This window comes from Mesoplodon densirostris, chromosome 3 (genome assembly GCF_025265405.1).
Source record: "Mesoplodon densirostris isolate mMesDen1 chromosome 3, mMesDen1 primary haplotype, whole genome shotgun sequence".
In the NCBI taxonomy this organism is placed as follows: domain Eukaryota; kingdom Metazoa; phylum Chordata; class Mammalia; order Artiodactyla; family Ziphiidae; genus Mesoplodon; species Mesoplodon densirostris.
In genome coordinates, this window is record NC_082663.1 from 179203765 (window position 1) to 179216323 (window position 12559).

Below are 12559 nucleotides of genomic sequence, written 5' to 3' on the forward strand. Positions count from 1 at the left end.
CCATTTTTGTATTGGGTTGTTTGTTTTTTTTAACATTAAGCTGCATGAGCTGTTTATATATATATTGGAGATTAAACCTTTGTCCATTGATTCATTTGCAACGATTTTCGCCCATTCTGAGGGATGCCTTTTTCCATTCCCGTTTTTTTAACAAAAAAGGAAAGAAAGAAAAAGAAGCAGAACACTAATGTGCGTAAAATATGCCTTTTGAAATGGTCGTTTTGAAATATGGACGTCCTTTGAATTTTTTGGTCGATATGTGACCCCAGGATTTGTTTTCAGGGCAGGTGTCATTTACAGGCCTGCAATGATTTTGAATATCAACTGACCATTAGCGCTGGGATTAAAGCTGCTGTTGCGTGAAACGGCCACAAGGTGGCAGCAGTTCTCCCTTACCAAATCTGGTTACTAGAGCAACAGAGCCTCAATGGAAGTCGTGTTCTAGATTGGAATTTAGAATGGAATGTGCCAGGAGAAAGCCCCTCAAGTTTGTCTCACTACTTCTTGTTTTTTTTTTTAATTTTTTTTTCTATTACAGCAAGTTTGATTACAATGTTTGGCTTGTTGTAGGTGTGGAAGATGTGGTTCTTTTACACATATACAGATGTCTGTTCTTCCTGGGATCCTTTTCCCATATACGTTAGGACAGAATGTTGAGTAGTCTTCTCTTGGTATTCCGTAGGTCTTTGGTGATTTTATATGTCACCTGTGTTTGATTATGTCTGTTAACCCCGATATCGTAATGAAACCAATCCTCACACCTTTCCGTTGGTGAACCATAAGTTTGTTTAATGAATCTGTGATTGCCCTTCTCCGTGGAAATATCTGCCCTGGTATCCATTTTTAGGTAACACCTATAAGTGATATGATACGATATGTGTCTTTCACTTTCTGACTTACTCCAAGTCACGTGATTACCTCTAGACTCATCTACGGGGCTGCAAATGGCATTGTGTCCTTTTGTTCCTTGGCTTCTCTTCTGCCTTAGCGAGGTCCATTTTCAACAATGTGATTCCCTGAGGGTTGTGGATTAGCTGACCTGGGCAGCCTTACCCTGCCAGCCGGCCCTCCACAGGTGTGCCTGGTTGAGGTCAATATAAACAGCGCTCCAGGCAGCAATAGCCCCTGAAGTTGTGCCTGACTCCATATTCTCTGCCCCGTCAGCAGTCTCGGGGCTGTGCTGGTGGGAGGGAGTGAGGGGCCAAGGCTTTGTTGGTGGCCCGGTGTGAGTGGGGCTCTGCTGGCCTTTCTGCAGGAGTTGCCAGGCTGTCACCTGTAAAGAAGAGGATGTGTCACCCATACCTTCCGATGGAATTTCTCTCCGGACAGAGGTGAGGAAGGAAAAAAGCAGTGGGGGCCGGGACAGGAGGGGTATCTCAGGCAGGGCAATAGAAAGCTTCCAGAACAGCGCCCGGGGCCAGGACCATCCTGGCTGGCCTGCAGGCACCAAGTTGGCCTGCGTGCTGTCGCTGGTGTGGCTCCACGGCCCTTCCTCTAGGCTTTCAAGCCCTTGTACATATTCAGGTGTTTTACCTGGGAAGGGTGGGAACAGTTCAGCAGCAGCTGGCCTGGGGCTCAGCTCACGTTTACTCACAGATGCCTCAGCACGGTCCCCCAGCTTTGCAATGAGGACGCTCCTTGCATGGGGGGTGGGTTGCTGGCTGTATGGGAGGTGATTCCCCACCTCTGACCAATTTCAGAATTGTTTACCGCTGGAGCAAGTGCCCTGATAGGGTTTCCCTCTGTATAACTGGTGGGTTCAGGTTTTTTTTTCTTTTATGGTTCAAGTTAGATTTGATTCCTCTTTTATGTATTTATAGATATAAGCATGGAAATAATTCATTCCTATAAATACATCTGTGTGAAGGGAAGAACTTTTTTCTGTTTTATTTTAAAATTTTATTTTTTAAAATTTTGAAATTTAATTTTATTTATTTTTTTATACAGCAGGTTATTATTAGTTATGTGTTTTATGCATATACATGTATACAGGTCAATCCCAATCTCCCAACTCATCCCACCACCACCACCCCATGGCTTCCCACACTTGGTGTCCTTACGTTTGTTCTCTACCTCTGTGTCTCTATTTCTTCCCTGAAAACCAGTTCATCTGTACCATTTTTTAGGTTCCACATATATGCATTAATATACAATATTTGTTTTCCTCTTTCTGACTTACTTCATTCTGTATGACAGTCTCTAGATCCATCGATGTCTCTACAAATGACCCAGTTTCATTCCCTTTTATGGCTGAGTAATATTCCATTTTATATATGTACCACATCTTTATCCATTCATCTGTCTGTGGGCATTTAGGTTGCTTGCATTACCTGGCTATTGTAAATAGTGCTGCAATGAACATTGTGGTGAATGTGCCTTTTTGATTTATGGTTTTCTCTGGGTATATGCCCAGAAGTGGGATTGCTGGATCAGATGGTAATTCTATTTCTAGTTTTTTTAAGGAAACTCCATACTGTTCTCCATAGTGACTGTATCAATTTACATCCCCACCAATAGTGGAAGAGGGCTCCTTTTGTCCACACCCTCCCCAGAATTTGTTGTTTGTAGATTTTCTGATGATGCCGATTCTAACAGGTGTGAGGTGATACCTCATTGTAGTTTTGATTTGCATTTCTCTAATAATTAGTGCTGTTGAGCAGCTTTTCATGGGCGTCTTGGCCATCTCTGTGTCTTCTTTGAAGAAACGTCTCTTTAGATCTTCTGCCCATTTTTGTATTGGGTTGTTTGTTTTTTTTAATATTAAGCTGCATGAGCTGTTTATATATATATTGGAGATTAAACCTTTGTCCATTGATTCATTTGCAACGATTTTTGCCCATTCTGAGGGATGCCTTTTTCCATTCCCGTTTTTTTAACAAAAAAGGAAAGAAAGAAAAAGAAGCAGAACACTAATGTGCGTAAAATATGCCTTTTGAAATGGTCGTTTTGAAATATGGACGTCCTTTGAATTTTTTGGTCGATATGTGACCCCAGGATTTGTTTTCAGGGCAGGTGTCATTTACAGGCCTGCAATGATTTTGAATATCAACTGACCATTAGTGCTGGGATTAAAGCTGCTGTTGCGTGAAACGGCCACAAGGTGGCAGCAGTTCTCCCTTACCAAATCTGGTTACTAGAGCAACAGAGCCTCAATGGAAGTCGTGTTCTAGATTGGAATTTAGAATGGAATGTGCCAGGAGAAAGCCCCTCAAGTTTGTCTCACTACTTCTTGTTTTTTTTTAATTTTTTTTTTCTATTACAGCAAGTTTGATTACAATGTTTGGCTTGTTGTAGGTGTGGAAGATGTGGTTCTTTTACACATATACAGATGTCTGTTCTTCCTGGGATCCTTTTCCCATGTACGTTAGGACAGAATGTTGAGTAGTCTTCTCTTGGTATTCCGTAGGTCTTTGGTGATTTTATATGTCACCTGTGTTTGATTATGTCTGTTAACCCCGATATCGTAATGAAACCAATCCTCACACCTTTCCGTTGGTGAACCATAAGTTTGTTTAATGAATCTGTGATTGCCCTTCTCCGTGGAAATATCTGCCCTGGTATCCATTTTTAGGTAACACCTATAAGTGATATGATACGATATGTGTCTTTCACTTTCTGACTTACTCCAAGTCACGTGATTACCTCTAGACTCATCTACGGGGCTGCAAATGGCATTGTGTCCTTTTGTTCCTTGGCTTCTCTTCTGCCTTAGCGAGGTCCATTTTCAACAATGTGATTCCCTGAGGGTTGTGGATTAGCTGACCTGGGCAGCCTTACCCTGCCAGCCGGCCCTCCACAGGTGTGCCTGGTTGAGGTCAATATAAACAGCGCTCCAGGCAGCAATAGCCCCTGAAGTTGTGCCTGACTCCATATTCTCTGCCCCGTCAGCAGTCTCGGGGCTGTGCTGGTGGGAGGGAGTGAGGGGCCAAGGCTTTGTTGGTGGCCCGGTGTGAGTGGGGCTCTGCTGGCCTTTCTGCAGGAGTTGCCAGGCTGTCACCTGTAAAGAAGAGGATGTGTCACCCATACCTTCCGATGGAATTTCTCTCCGGACAGAGGTGAGGAAGGAAAAAAGCAGTGGGGGCCGGGACAGGAGGGGTATCTCAGGCAGGGCAATAGAAAGCTTCCAGAACAGCGCCCGGGGCCAGGACCATCCTGGCTGGCCTGCAGGCACCAAGTTGGCCTGCGTGCTGTCGCTGGTGTGGCTCCACGGCCCTTCCTCTAGGCTTTCAAGCCCTTGTACATATTCAGGTGTTTTACCTGGGAAGGGTGGGAACAGTTCAGCAGCAGCTGGCCTGGGGCTCAGCTCACGTTTACTCACAGATGCCTCAGCACGGTCCCCCAGCTTTGCAATGAGGACGCTCCTTGCATGGGGGGTGGGTTGCTGGCTGTATGGGAGGTGATTCCCCACCTCTGACCAATTTCAGAATTGTTTACCGCTGGAGCAAGTGCCCTGATAGGGTTTCCCTCTGTATAACTGGTGGGTTCAGGTTTTTTTTTCTTTTATGGTTCAAGTTAGATTTGATTCCTCTTTTATGTATTTATAGATATAAGCATGGAAATAATTCATTCCTATAAATACATCTGTGTGAAGGGAAGAACTTTTTTCTGTTTTATTTTAAAATTTTATTTTTTAAAATTTTGAAATTTAATTTTATTTATTTTTTTATACAGCAGGTTATTATTAGTTATGTGTTTTATGCATATACATGTATACAGGTCAATCCCAATCTCCCAACTCATCCCACCACCACCACCCCATGGCTTCCCACACTTGGTGTCCTTACGTTTGTTCTCTACCTCTGTGTCTCTATTTCTTCCCTGAAAACCAGTTCATCTGTACCATTTTTTAGGTTCCACATATATGCCTTAATATACAATATTTGTTTTCCTCTTTCTGACTTACTTCATTCTGTATGACAGTCTCTAGATCCATCGATGTCTCTACAAATGACCCAGTTTCATTCCCTTTTATGGCTGAGTAATATTCCATTTTATATATGTACCACATCTTTATCCATTCATCTGTCTGTGGGCATTTAGGTTGCTTGCATTACCTGGCTATTGTAAATAGTGCTGCAATGAACATTGTGGTGAATGTGCCTTTTTGATTTATGGTTTTCTCTGGGTATATGCCCAGAAGTGGGATTGCTGGATCAGATGGTAATTCTATTTCTAGTTTTTTTAAGGAAACTCCATACTGTTCTCCATAGTGACTGTATCAATTTACATCCCCACCAATAGTGGAAGAGGGCTCCTTTTGTCCACACCCTCCCCAGAATTTGTTGTTTGTAGATTTTCTGATGATGCCGATTCTAACAGGTGTGAGGTGATACCTCATTGTAGTTTTGATTTGCATTTCTCTAATAATTAGTGCTGTTGAGCAGCTTTTCATGGGCGTCTTGGCCATCTCTGTGTCTTCTTTGAAGAAACGTCTCTTTAGATCTTCTGCCCATTTTTGTATTGGGTTGTTTGTTTTTTTTAACATTAAGCTGCATGAGCTGTTTATATATATATTGGAGATTAAACCTTTGTCCATTGATTCATTTGCAACGATTTTCGCCCATTCTGAGGGATGCCTTTTTCCATTCCCGTTTTTTTAACAAAAAAGGAAAGAAAGAAAAAGAAGCAGAACACTAATGTGCGTAAAATATGCCTTTTGAAATGGTCGTTTTGAAATATGGACGTCCTTTGAATTTTTTGGTCGATATGTGACCCCAGGATTTGTTTTCAGGGCAGGTGTCATTTACAGGCCTGCAATGATTTTGAATATCAACTGACCATTAGCGCTGGGATTAAAGCTGCTGTTGCGTGAAACGGCCACAAGGTGGCAGCAGTTCTCCCTTACCAAATCTGGTTACTAGAGCAACAGAGCCTCAATGGAAGTCGTGTTCTAGATTGGAATTTAGAATGGAATGTGCCAGGAGAAAGCCCCTCAAGTTTGTCTCACTACTTCTTGTTTTTTTTTTTAATTTTTTTTTCTATTACAGCAAGTTTGATTACAATGTTTGGCTTGTTGTAGGTGTGGAAGATGTGGTTCTTTTACACATATACAGATGTCTGTTCTTCCTGGGATCCTTTTCCCATATACGTTAGGACAGAATGTTGAGTAGTCTTCTCTTGGTATTCCGTAGGTCTTTGGTGATTTTATATGTCACCTGTGTTTGATTATGTCTGTTAACCCCGATATCGTAATGAAACCAATCCTCACACCTTTCCGTTGGTGAACCATAAGTTTGTTTAATGAATCTGTGATTGCCCTTCTCCGTGGAAATATCTGCCCTGGTATCCATTTTTAGGTAACACCTATAAGTGATATGATACGATATGTGTCTTTCACTTTCTGACTTACTCCAAGTCACGTGATTACCTCTAGACTCATCTACGGGGCTGCAAATGGCATTGTGTCCTTTTGTTCCTTGGCTTCTCTTCTGCCTTAGCGAGGTCCATTTTCAACAATGTGATTCCCTGAGGGTTGTGGATTAGCTGACCTGGGCAGCCTTACCCTGCCAGCCGGCCCTCCACAGGTGTGCCTGGTTGAGGTCAATATAAACAGCGCTCCAGGCAGCAATAGCCCCTGAAGTTGTGCCTGACTCCATATTCTCTGCCCCGTCAGCAGTCTCGGGGCTGTGCTGGTGGGAGGGAGTGAGGGGCCAAGGCTTTGTTGGTGGCCCGGTGTGAGTGGGGCTCTGCTGGCCTTTCTGCAGGAGTTGCCAGGCTGTCACCTGTAAAGAAGAGGATGTGTCACCCATACCTTCCGATGGAATTTCTCTCCGGACAGAGGTGAGGAAGGAAAAAAGCAGTGGGGGCCGGGACAGGAGGGGTATCTCAGGCAGGGCAATAGAAAGCTTCCAGAACAGCGCCCGGGGCCAGGACCATCCTGGCTGGCCTGCAGGCACCAAGTTGGCCTGCGTGCTGTCGCTGGTGTGGCTCCACGGCCCTTCCTCTAGGCTTTCAAGCCCTTGTACATATTCAGGTGTTTTACCTGGGAAGGGTGGGAACAGTTCAGCAGCAGCTGGCCTGGGGCTCAGCTCACGTTTACTCACAGATGCCTCAGCACGGTCCCCCAGCTTTGCAATGAGGACGCTCCTTGCATGGGGGGTGGGTTGCTGGCTGTATGGGAGGTGATTCCCCACCTCTGACCAATTTCAGAATTGTTTACCGCTGGAGCAAGTGCCCTGATAGGGTTTCCCTCTGTATAACTGGTGGGTTCAGGTTTTTTTTTCTTTTATGGTTCAAGTTAGATTTGATTCCTCTTTTATGTATTTATAGATATAAGCATGGAAATAATTCATTCCTATAAATACATCTGTGTGAAGGGAAGAACTTTTTTCTGTTTTATTTTAAAATTTTATTTTTTAAAATTTTGAAATTTAATTTTATTTATTTTTTTATACAGCAGGTTATTATTAGTTATGTGTTTTATGCATATACATGTATACAGGTCAATCCCAATCTCCCAACTCATCCCACCACCACCACCCCATGGCTTCCCACACTTGGTGTCCTTACGTTTGTTCTCTACCTCTGTGTCTCTATTTCTTCCCTGAAAACCAGTTCATCTGTACCATTTTTTAGGTTCCACATATATGCATTAATATACAATATTTGTTTTCCTCTTTCTGACTTACTTCATTCTGTATGACAGTCTCTAGATCCATCGATGTCTCTACAAATGACCCAGTTTCATTCCCTTTTATGGCTGAGTAATATTCCATTTTATATATGTACCACATCTTTATCCATTCATCTGTCTGTGGGCATTTAGGTTGCTTGCATTACCTGGCTATTGTAAATAGTGCTGCAATGAACATTGTGGTGAATGTGCCTTTTTGATTTATGGTTTTCTCTGGGTATATGCCCAGAAGTGGGATTGCTGGATCAGATGGTAATTCTATTTCTAGTTTTTTTAAGGAAACTCCATACTGTTCTCCATAGTGACTGTATCAATTTACATCCCCACCAATAGTGGAAGAGGGCTCCTTTTGTCCACACCCTCCCCAGAATTTGTTGTTTGTAGATTTTCTGATGATGCCGATTCTAACAGGTGTGAGGTGATACCTCATTGTAGTTTTGATTTGCATTTCTCTAATAATTAGTGCTGTTGAGCAGCTTTTCATGGGCGTCTTGGCCATCTCTGTGTCTTCTTTGAAGAAACGTCTCTTTAGATCTTCTGCCCATTTTTGTATTGGGTTGTTTGTTTTTTTTAATATTAAGCTGCATGAGCTGTTTATATATATATTGGAGATTAAACCTTTGTCCATTGATTCATTTGCAACGATTTTTGCCCATTCTGAGGGATGCCTTTTTCCATTCCCGTTTTTTTAACAAAAAAGGAAAGAAAGAAAAAGAAGCAGAACACTAATGTGCGTAAAATATGCCTTTTGAAATGGTCGTTTTGAAATATGGACGTCCTTTGAATTTTTTGGTCGATATGTGACCCCAGGATTTGTTTTCAGGGCAGGTGTCATTTACAGGCCTGCAATGATTTTGAATATCAACTGACCATTAGTGCTGGGATTAAAGCTGCTGTTGCGTGAAACGGCCACAAGGTGGCAGCAGTTCTCCCTTACCAAATCTGGTTACTAGAGCAACAGAGCCTCAATGGAAGTCGTGTTCTAGATTGGAATTTAGAATGGAATGTGCCAGGAGAAAGCCCCTCAAGTTTGTCTCACTACTTCTTGTTTTTTTTTAATTTTTTTTTTCTATTACAGCAAGTTTGATTACAATGTTTGGCTTGTTGTAGGTGTGGAAGATGTGGTTCTTTTACACATATACAGATGTCTGTTCTTCCTGGGATCCTTTTCCCATGTACGTTAGGACAGAATGTTGAGTAGTCTTCTCTTGGTATTCCGTAGGTCTTTGGTGATTTTATATGTCACCTGTGTTTGATTATGTCTGTTAACCCCGATATCGTAATGAAACCAATCCTCACACCTTTCCGTTGGTGAACCATAAGTTTGTTTAATGAATCTGTGATTGCCCTTCTCCGTGGAAATATCTGCCCTGGTATCCATTTTTAGGTAACACCTATAAGTGATATGATACGATATGTGTCTTTCACTTTCTGACTTACTCCAAGTCACGTGATTACCTCTAGACTCATCTACGGGGCTGCAAATGGCATTGTGTCCTTTTGTTCCTTGGCTTCTCTTCTGCCTTAGCGAGGTCCATTTTCAACAATGTGATTCCCTGAGGGTTGTGGATTAGCTGACCTGGGCAGCCTTACCCTGCCAGCCGGCCCTCCACAGGTGTGCCTGGTTGAGGTCAATATAAACAGCGCTCCAGGCAGCAATAGCCCCTGAAGTTGTGCCTGACTCCATATTCTCTGCCCCGTCAGCAGTCTCGGGGCTGTGCTGGTGGGAGGGAGTGAGGGGCCAAGGCTTTGTTGGTGGCCCGGTGTGAGTGGGGCTCTGCTGGCCTTTCTGCAGGAGTTGCCAGGCTGCCACCTGTAAAGAAGAGGATGTGTCACCCATACCTTCCGATGGAATTTCTCTCCGGACAGAGGTGAGGAAGGAAAAAAGCAGTGGGGGCCGGGACAGGAGGGGTATCTCAGGCAGGGCAATAGAAAGCTTCCAGAACAGCGCCCGGGGCCAGGACCATCCTGGCTGGCCTGCAGGCACCAAGTTGGCTTGCGTGCTGTCGCTGGTGTGGCTCCACGGCCCTTCCTCTAGGCTTTCAAGCCCTTGTACATATTCAGGTGTTTTACCTGGGAAGGGTGGGAACAGTTCAGCAGCAGCTGGCCTGGGGCTCAGCTCACGTTTACTCACAGATGCCTCAGCACGGTCCCCCAGCTTTGCAATGAGGACGCTCCTTGCATGGGGGGTGGGTTGCTGGCTGTATGGGAGGTGATTCCCCACCTCTGACCAATTTCAGAATTGTTTACCGCTGGAGCAAGTGCCCTGATAGGGTTTCCCTCTGTATAACTGGTGGGTTCAGGTTTTTTTTTTCTTTTATGGTTCAAGTTAGATTTGATTCCTCTTTTATGTATTTATAGATATAAGCATGGAAATAATTCATTCCTATAAATACATCTGTGTGAAGGGAAGAACTTTTTTCTGTTTTATTTTAAAATTTTATTTTTTAAAATTTTGAAATTTAATTTTATTTATTTTTTTATACAGCAGGTTATTATTAGTTATGTGTTTTATGCATATACATGTATACAGGTCAATCCCAATCTCCCAACTCATCCCACCACCACCACCCCATGGCTTCCCACACTTGGTGTCCTTACGTTTGTTCTCTACCTCTGTGTCTCTATTTCTTCCCTGAAAACCAGTTCATCTGTACCATTTTTTAGGTTCCACATATATGCATTAATATACAATATTTGTTTTCCTCTTTCTGACTTACTTCATTCTGTATGACAGTCTATAGATCCATCGATGTCTCTACAAATGACCCAGTTTCATTCCCTTTTATGGCTGAGTAATATTCCATTTTATATATGTACCACATCTTTATCCATTCATCTGTCTGTGGGCATTTAGGTTGCTTGCATTACCTGGCTATTGTAAATAGTGCTGCAATGAACATTGTGGTGAATGTGCCTTTTTGATTTATGGTTTTCTCTGGGTATATGCCCAGAAGTGGGATTGCTGGATCAGATGGTAATTCTATTTCTAGTTTTTTTAAGGAAACTCCATACTGTTCTCCATAGTGACTGTATCAATTTACATCCCCACCAATAGTGGAAGAGGGCTCCTTTTGTCCACACCCTCCCCAGAATTTGTTGTTTGTAGATTTTCTGATGATGCCGATTCTAACAGGTGTGAGGTGATACCTCATTGTAGTTTTGATTTGCATTTCTCTAATAATTAGTGCTGTTGAGCAGCTTTTCATGGGCGTCTTGGCCATCTCTGTGTCTTCTTTGAAGAAACGTCTCTTTAGATCTTCTGCCCATTTTTGTATTGGGTTGTTTGTTTTTTTTAACATTAAGCTGCATGAGCTGTTTATATATATATTGGAGATTAAACCTTTGTCCATTGATTCATTTGCAACGATTTTCGCCCATTCTGAGGGATGCCTTTTTCCATTCCCGTTTTTTTAACAAAAAAGGAAAGAAAGAAAAAGAAGCAGAACACTAATGTGCGTAAAATATGCCTTTTGAAATGGTCGTTTTGAAATATGGACGTCCTTTGAATTTTTTGGTTGATATGTGACCCCAGGATTTGTTTTCAGGGCAGGTGTCATTTACAGGCCTGCAATGATTTTGAATATCAACTGACCATTAGTGCTGGGATTAAAGCTGCTGTTGCGTGAAACGGCCACAAGGTGGCAGCAGTTCTCCCTTACCAAATCTGGTTACTAGAGCAACAGAGCCTCAATGGAAGTCGTGTTCTAGATTGGAATTTAGAATGGAATGTGCCAGGAGAAAGCCCCTCAAGTTTGTCTCACTACTTCTTGTTTTTTTTTAATTTTTTTTTTCTATTACAGCAAGTTTGATTACAATGTTTGGCTTGTTGTAGGTGTGGAAGATGTGGTTCTTTTACACATATACAGATGTCTGTTCTTCCTGGGATCCTTTTCCCATGTACGTTAGGACAGAATGTTGAGTAGTCTTCTCTTGGTATTCCGTAGGTCTTTGGTGATTTTATATGTCACCTGTGTTTGATTATGTCTGTTAACCCCGATATCGTAATGAAACCAATCCTCACACCTTTCCGTTGGTGAACCATAAGTTTGTTTAATGAATCTGTGATTGCCCTTCTCCGTGGAAATATCTGCCCTGGTATCCATTTTTAGGTAACACCTATAAGTGATATGATACGATATGTGTCTTTCACTTTCTGACTTACTCCAAGTCACGTGATTACCTCTAGACTCATCTACGGGGCTGCAAATGGCATTGTGTCCTTTTGTTCCTTGGCTTCTCTTCTGCCTTAGCGAGGTCCATTTTCAACAATGTGATTCCCTGAGGGTTGTGGATTAGCTGACCTGGGCAGCCTTACCCTGCCAGCCGGCCCTCCACAGGTGTGCCTGGTTGAGGTCAATATAAACAGCGCTCCAGGCAGCAATAGCCCCTGAAGTTGTGCCTGACTCCATATTCTCTGCCCCGTCAGCAGTCTCGGGGCTGTGCTGGTGGGAGGGAGTGAGGGGCCAAGGCTTTGTTGGTGGCCCGGTGTGAGTGGGGCTCTGCTGGCCTTTCTGCAGGAGTTGCCAGGCTGTCACCTGTAAAGAAGAGGATGTGTCACCCATACCTTCCGATGGAATTTCTCTCCGGACAGAGGTGAGGAAGGAAAAAAGCAGTGGGGGCCGGGACAGGAGGGGTATCTCAGGCAGGGCAATAGAAAGCTTCCAGAACAGCGCCCGGGGCCAGGACCATCCTGGCTGGCCTGCAGGCACCAAGTTGGCCTGCGTGCTGTCGCTGGTGTGGCTCCACGGCCCTTCCTCTAGGCTTTCAAGCCCTTGTACATATTCAGGTGTTTTACCTGGGAAGGGTGGGAACAGTTCAGCAGCAGCTGGCCTGGGGCTCAGCTCACGTTTACTCACAGATGCCTCAGCACGGTCCCCCAGCTTTGCAATGAGGACGCTCCTTGCATGGGGGGTGGGTTGCTGG